This window comes from Cyrtonyx montezumae, unplaced genomic scaffold (assembly GCF_038088225.1).
Source record: "Cyrtonyx montezumae isolate F1298 unplaced genomic scaffold, pur_monq_1.0 scaffold_48, whole genome shotgun sequence".
Lineage (NCBI taxonomy): Eukaryota > Metazoa > Chordata > Aves > Galliformes > Odontophoridae > Cyrtonyx > Cyrtonyx montezumae.
Window position 1 is genome coordinate 1,280,348 of NW_027072054.1, and position 8,132 is coordinate 1,288,479.

An 8,132-nucleotide genomic window follows, 5' to 3' on the forward strand; every position below is an offset into this window, starting at 1 on the left:
TGAGCTCTGAGCTGATGTGAGCTGAACCTTACCAGAAACATCTTAAAATTAGCTCTGAAATCTTTGGTTTGGTCCCCTTCTCAGTTCAAACAGATATATACAATACTCCTAGGAGATGCTTTCCTGTAAGCTGATAATTTTGCACATATGGACTTAAGATACAACTCCTCGGACAGGTGCACTTTGATAGGCTGAGTCACACTTAGGAAAATAAAATCTGGGGAGTGCAGGCAAACATGGAGCATCCTGTCCCTTCCCAATCTTCAACCATGTTCCAAGTATGGGACTGAGTCCTAGCTCATATTTAAACCCACATAGCTTAATAAACACTCTCAAAAGTCATGTTTTGAATCTCTGGATTGCCTTTAAACCACAGTTTCCTGGCCACACTGTGTGGGCTAGTAGCTAAATGTGCCAAACTTCATTTGCAGTCCCTCAAAAGGAAATTTAACTATAATGCCTACATTTACTGCCTGAATACTTAAAACTAAGCACAGGGAATAGCAAACATGAATTTTGCTCTAATTCTGGAGAACAAACTACCCGGACTGTTACGTGTCACTGCCTCTTGCTGTGCGACCATCCATCTCCTTGCCAGCAGGTGGTACTGTGCCCCCAGGAATGACGCAAGGAGCAATACTTCCTTTGGAAGGGCTGGAAGGGCTCTTCCAGGAGGAATCTTTCCAAATTCTTGTTATTTTACTCTGCCTTCTCTATACACCTTACCATACTTGGAGTTCTTGATGCAGATTTTGATGAGTGCAGCACGCAGACTCTTGTTCATCACTGACAAAAAATGCATAGGTATCCATTGAGACTGATGAAATAACTGTTTTGTAGCTGAGGATTTACTCTATCAAGTAGAATGGTTGTGCTCTTTGTAGCTGTTGTAGTTTCCCTGCAAATAATTAGGAAGCATTCTTTTGGAGTGATCTATGCAAAATGATACACGTGGATTTTTGCTCACAGGAGGGAGCTCGCTTCACAAGGGAAAGATAACTTGGATTCTGCTGCATCCCTCCAGCCTCTGGACCAGCTCAAACCATAACTAACCCTAATCCCTAATCCCAATCCCAAATCTTGATCTCTAACCCTAACCCTAACACTAACCCTAATAATTACCCTTAACTCTAACTCTAACACTAACCCATAACCCTAACCCTAAAACCTAACCCTTAATTCATAACCCTAACCCCTAACCCTAACCTAATGCCTAACCCTTAAATTTAACCCAGATCCTAATCATAACCTTAACCCTAACCTTAACCCTAACCCTAACCTGAACCCTAATAATAAGCCTAACTCTAAACATTACCTATCCCTAACCCTAACACCTAACATTTAACCCTAACAATAACCCTAATCTTAACCATAGCCCTAACCCAATAACCCTGATCTATAACCCTAACCATAACCCATAACACTAACCCTGATAATAACCTTTAACCCTTACCCAAATATTAACCCATAACCCTAACCCCAAACCCATAACCCTTATCCCTAATCCTATTATGAATCCCTAACCCATAACATGAACAATAACTCTAATTCTAGTCCCTAACCCCTAACCCTAACAGTAACTCCCTAACCCTAATGCCTAACCCTTAACCCAAATCCTAATACTATCCACTAACCTTAATCCCTAGCCCTAACACTAACCCTAATCATAACCCTAATCCCTAACCCTAATCCTAACCCTAATCCTGCCCTAACCCCTAACCCTTACCCTAACCTTAACCTGTTCCCTACGTACGTTGTCCCCTACAGCCTCACAGTTGGAACACTGACACGCTGAGCACAGTCGGGTACCTAAGGCTTTGGGGAAGACCTTTTCAGGGGTATAATCTGGTACCTGTGCTTCCTTGCGCTGAAAAACCAAGACCAGGGAAAAATCAAACTCAGCTCAATGCTTCAACCCACATCACGAAAGGGCATTCTACTTTTTAATCCTGCCAGTCAGGTGTGGCAGGTCCACTGGATGGCACTGTGTCCTATGCTACCACTCTCTCCTTAGGGCCTTGAAAAACCTTTCTACTCTGTCTGGGTCTGGGAAAGCTGTAGGATGGTAGGTACAGACAGATCACACTGGCTGGGTGTACAAGTCGGAAAATTATCACCTATGATGCTCAGTAGGCTCATGAAAGCACTAAGGAAGATTAGAGAGATTTAGCGTGTGCAAAGAACAGAGGAAGTTACCCAGAGCATGAGAAAGGCAGGCTAAAACTTATCTTCAAACACTTTTCCAAATAATTCTGAATTGTTCCAGCTGCTCTTCAGTTAATAACTTCCCTTCATTCAGGGCACGCTCCTCTTTGGTAGAGGTGTTCATCAGTGAGAATGAGCAGATGACCAGACCTCATTCCATGAGATATACTGTGATTAGCAGAATCATGGAGTCATAGAATGGTTTGGGTTGGAAGGAACACTAAAGTCTATTCAATCCCAATCTCATTGCCATGGGCCGGTTGCCCCCCCAACCAGATCACATTGCCCAGGGCCCCATCCAACATCTTGGGTGTTGGCAGGAAAATCAGAGCCCAGTCTTTCTCACCACTCTGTACCCCCAGACACACTCATTTCATGGTTCACCATGATATTTCCAGCACTGGAGGTCCAAGGCTTGGAGAGAAGAGCTGGATAGCACTGTCAACTGGAAAAGAAGAACTGGGCTCTGCTAGCCCAGCTGAGTCCAGCTGGAGAGGAGATGACAGCTGTGAGCAGAGATACGCTCTGCTCCAGTTCTGTGCTACGCCTGTCAGAGACTCATTTCTCTTGCTGGCACACTGGCATTCCCTTTGCCTTTTTGTCCTTTGCATATGGTGTCCAACGATCACAGGCAGGAATTCTAGTAGCATGTTAAACTATGGACTGGAATTCATAGAATCAGAGAATCATTACATTTGGAAAAGACCTCTAAGACCATCAAGTCCAACCCCAACCTATCCCCACCATGCCCACTCCTCATAGAATCATTACAGGTGGAGAAGATCTCTAAGATAATCAACTTCAACTGTTCATCTACCTCAAATACTGCCCACTAAACCTCATCCCCATGTGCTCAGCTCTAAGACCTCAACGAGGTGGAGTCAAGGGCACAACCTGAGTGCTGCAACACACCTCTAGGGTTCACATTTATGACTACCACTGGAGAAACTGGAGAAGTCAGCACAGAACTTAGTCAAGGAAAACTCACTGAATCAAGACAAGTTCATCCCTTTACCTTCCAACATTTGGTCAGCCAGACTCACGGGTCAACCAGAAAAGATCTCCCCTCAAAAAACAAGCAAGAAAACAGCCCAAAGCTCTCCTGGAAAAGGCTTTCCTTGCTTGAGGAGGCAGATTGAAGTGACGACAGCAGGCGTCAGCTGTTTATCAGCCCCGAGCACGTAACATTTTCATAACTACGGAGGAAATGTGGGCGGTGCACAGCAGCCAGCAAAGAATGGGCTGAAAGAGATAGCAGGCTGCCCTCTAGGGAGGGGTCCCCAGGGCAAAGGGTGCACAACTTGTCCTAGATTCTTTTTTTTTTTTTTTTGCCTGAGATCTGAATGTATAATTGCAGGAGGAGACAAGGGGGAAAATGAGCTGAAGACTCGTAACTGCAGAGGCCGGTCCCTGTGAGCAAAGGGCCACATGTCTCCTTTTATCGCCAGCCATAATTCCCTCTTTGGCTGAAAGGCGGCTGTGAAAAGAGCAGGACTGGTTCAAACTTCCTTGGGGTCTCCGTGGCAACGAGCCCTGCAGGAGCCTTTTCTTCCTTTCCCCCCTTTCCTCTTTTGTTGTTGTTGTTGTGTCATTAAAACTTCCCTTGCCAAAGGCCCAGATTGAATCCCTACCAGGCATTGCTCCAGGCTCCTGCCTGCCTCCAGCCAGCTGCCCTCGCCTCACTCATCCCCCAGCACAACCCTACAAATCCCAAAGCCATCCCCAAGCCAACCCTGTCCCAGCAAGACCCAAGGGCAGCCCCAGACCAGTGAAGCTCAAAGGAAGCCTCAGCCCAGCAAAGTCCAAAACCAAACTGATCCCAGCAAAGCCCTGGCTAGGAAGATCCAAAGCTATCCCAAAGCCAGCCCCATCCCAGCATTCCCAAATTCATCCCAAAGCCAGACTCAACTCACCCAGCAAAGACCAAAACCATCCCATAACCAACTCAGCAAAGACCAAAGCCATAGAAAGCCACATGAGCCCAGCAAATCTCAAAGTCAGCCCCAGCCCAGCAAAGCCCAAAGCCAACCCAAAGCTACTCCAAAGACTGCACCTGCCCAGCAACACCCAAAGCCATTTTAAATCCATCTTAAAGCCATCTCCAGCCCAACAAGGCACAAATACATCCCAAACTCAGCCCTCAACTAGGCTTCCTTTTAGGACATTTGTTCTACCCCTCTTCGAAACACTTGCTAGTTCATCTTCTGAAAGTATGGTCCAAACTACATATTGGATCAAGCAAAAATAGTGATTCTCTGGTGTTTCTGGCATATAATTACCCTACAACATGGCTGACCCAACAGCCCAGGAGAACACGTAACATTCACACAAATGCATATGGCTTCTTGCTGCATCACTGGGTCTCATGATTTCCATGGCTTTTGGAAAGTCAGCCTGCAGCAAAAATTCCTTCTTCTCATTTTCTGCTACATGTTCTCCAGTCTCCAGGATATTGCCAGGTTACAGCCAGGGGAAGAAAGAAGATAGAGGAATGACTCCGTTCCCTTTCCTCTCCATCCCTTCCCCCATTCCTGTGATGCATTCCTCCAGATGTCAGGGTAGACAGTGCATCTTCAAACAAGCCCAAGACCTGTGGCGTAGATATGCTCATCTAGCCCAATTAATCAGATTTACTGCCGTTGGGAAAGGCAGCTTCTGCCTCTCCTGCAGAGCACAGCTGGCCTTGTGTTTTGTACCTTATGTGTTTATAAAGTGTAAAACTGCTCTACAGTATATAATTTCAGAGAAACAACATGTTCTGCCCGTGCAATGCTTTTTGTAGCAGACTTTTTCCCCAGAAAGTATGGGATTTAACCTTGAGCCTCCTTTCCCATCAGCAGGACCTCACATACCTATGACCATTGGTCTACATATGCTCTTTCACCCTTTGCCATCTATTCTTGCTCGCACAGCCCTATGTGTAGACCACTTAAACATATGCTGACTGCACTCAACCATTCTGTTCCTGCCTCCCCTTTGTTCTGAGCTTCAAAATGATGAAAAATCACAGCAATGTGCAAAAGGTCCTCCTGAGATGCTTCTTTTCAGGTGAAGTCTGAACAGAACCCTTCAAGTTATCTAGAAATAATGTTCCGATTACCAACTGATGGGACAAGTGTCCTCTCCTTCCAGCCAAAGACCTCCCCTTTAAGAATAGAGTTGACTTGTATAGAGGAATAGAAAGTTAATAGAGAGGACTTTAAAGCTTTATCACTGTATCAGAACTGTCTCTTTTTATGCCTGTTGCATAAGATGTATCGCCACATAATGAGTCAATGTTATTTCAGGAAAAAAAATTATGTTAAAGACAGTCTTTATGGCCTTGTATTTACCAGAGATTGAGATAGGTTTCAGTGCTGTCTCTCTTTGCTCTAAGTTGTCATTGTCTCTAAAAGAATACATGGCTTAGGGCTTCATCACATGATGAGAAAAACTAAACCACAGGCATTTGTCGTTCATTCTACCCCTCAAATACAAGGACTAAGGTTCCAGTTCTGCTCATATGTTTAGTAACAGCAGTACAATTAATAACAAAAAATATTTTTTATTATCAAGTCTGTGATTCATTGCTGCTCCTTAATGTTCCAGCTCAGTGTGCACAGAGGGTGAGATGCATCCTTCCTAAAGGATATATAGGAAACACCTGGAACTAATTATTTCTCAAGATTTGCAAGCAATCAATACAGCCACAGATAAAAAACCTGAGCAGTCAAAATCATACAAGAAGTCACTGGCAAAGCCAAGGGAAAACCCAACTGTCTTGAGTCTGAGTATGACAACAGCTACTACAGGTATCAATGTTTTGAAAATGCAATCTCTTTTTTTAAACAAGCAAAATAAAAGAACAAAGCAGAAGCCAGCACAGAAAACCCAACCCCTTGGCTACAAGCCCCTCTGAGATATCTTGGCAAAAAATTGATACAAAAATGTTCATATCATTATCTGGAAGACAGAAAATGTCAATTGAGTGATGCAGGATTTCAGTAACATGGGTTATGATGAGTTTGTGAAAAGAAGGAAAGTAGAGGCAGGTGCATGCAATGTCAGCACAATGGAGCATGTTCCCATATCACTGGTGATGAAGCATGCTGAGAAGATACAGGGAAATGCAAAAAGATGTTCCTGTCTGAAGAACAGAAGTGATATAATATCTGTGGAGTTCCTTCTTTAGGTCACTCTGCTCAGGTGTTAATACAAGCTGCTGTCTCTAGATTAGGTAAGGACACACTGTCTTGGCGTATCCAGCTAAAATTAACTGAGACAAGAAGAACCACAGGGAGCAGAGGAGGAGAGTTTGTTAATGTCAATGGCAGGGAACATAAGGGGGTCCCAATGACCAGTGAAACTGAGAAAAGTTAGTGTTACCAGTCATAAGTTAGCAGCAAACTCTGCCCTCAGAAACACAGAGAGTTTGAGTAGTTTAAAATGGAAGGGACTTAGACGGTTCATTCTTACTTTGGGGAAGAATTTCTTCATGTTTTTACATTCTTTACAATAATGATTTACTTTAGGACTGATGGCTAGGACCAACAAAAAAAGTTTCCTATTATTACTTCCAGTTAAATACTAGGACAAAATTTAGGTCTTCAAAACAATGAATTCAGATGCTTCTGAGACTTGAAACCTCCAAAGACCCCATTGGTACTGAGGAATCCATCTTCTCACTTTCAGTTTCTGGCCATGCCCAGAGCTGCTTGAATGTGCAATTCAATATTTAGTGCCCAAGAGCCCATCTGCAAGTCAAGCCCTTTCATGACAACACTTAGTCTGCACCATGGATCACAGGTCTTGCATGTCCTTCGATTTCCCCAGCATGAAACCGCTCCATCAGCAGCAAGCCCACATCATCCATCTCTTGCAGCCTTGCATTGCCCATGCGATAAATCCACCCAGGGCAGATGAACTGCACCAGAATAGCTTTAGTTCCTAGGCTCAGGGTGCTGAAACACATGGTGAAAACCAATCCAGGAGACTCCACATCCCCATCACCTTCCCCAGACACTTTGCTTCTTACTTTGCTTGGTATATTCTGGAAGAGAAAGGAAAAGTATCTAAAAGGACAAAAAATGACAAAAGTTAGGGCACCATCCTAGGTTATGTCTTCCTGGATGCATGGTACAAATGAAGACATCTTTGAAACCCACCGCTGTTTTTCTCATTTTTCTGCTCATTGTGATGCACAACATTTTGGAGTAAATAATAAATGAAGTTTCCAGGTTTGGAGTCTTGGATCACTTTTCTGTTGTTAATGTGTAGAATAATGATTTTATGACTTCATATTGTCTTGATTTATAAACTGCAGTGTCAAGAAATGAATGAAGAGCACTTCTTGTTATTCCTGATGATGGGGAAATCCTCTTTCTCTGTTGTCTGAGTGTCCACACGTGCTCCAACCAATCATTCAATTCAGATTTCAAAAGCTTTCCCAAAATTAATTTTTGCAGTATTTTGGATCCTGCGCCACCCATCCTATGGGATGCCAATGACCTGAGATATCACACTTCAATCTGCCTTTTTTTTTTTTTTTGGGAGGGGGGGGGGTCATTTTAATGGTTGAAGTGCTTTCATTCATTACTTTCAATCATTATTATATCTGTGGATCTCTAAAATATCGGCCAGGACAGATCTTGCTTTGTCCCAAAACTGTGCCAAATCTGTGCCTTCAAATTCCCATTTCAGTATCACTCCTTAATTAATCCAAAGTGCTCAAATTCAGTAAAACAAAGCTGGTGTTAAGTAAGAAATTAGGTAAGAAAGTTTATAGCTAACCTCTATAGCTTTCAAAACCACGAGGTGCATTGGGCTGCCCAAGATCTTGCACCTTTGCTGCAACAACTCCCCTGCACAACATTGATTGGCCAGCACCTCTACATGGTTATAAAGTGGGCAGCTCCATTGCAGTGGAGATGTAATGGCTGAGAATTCTT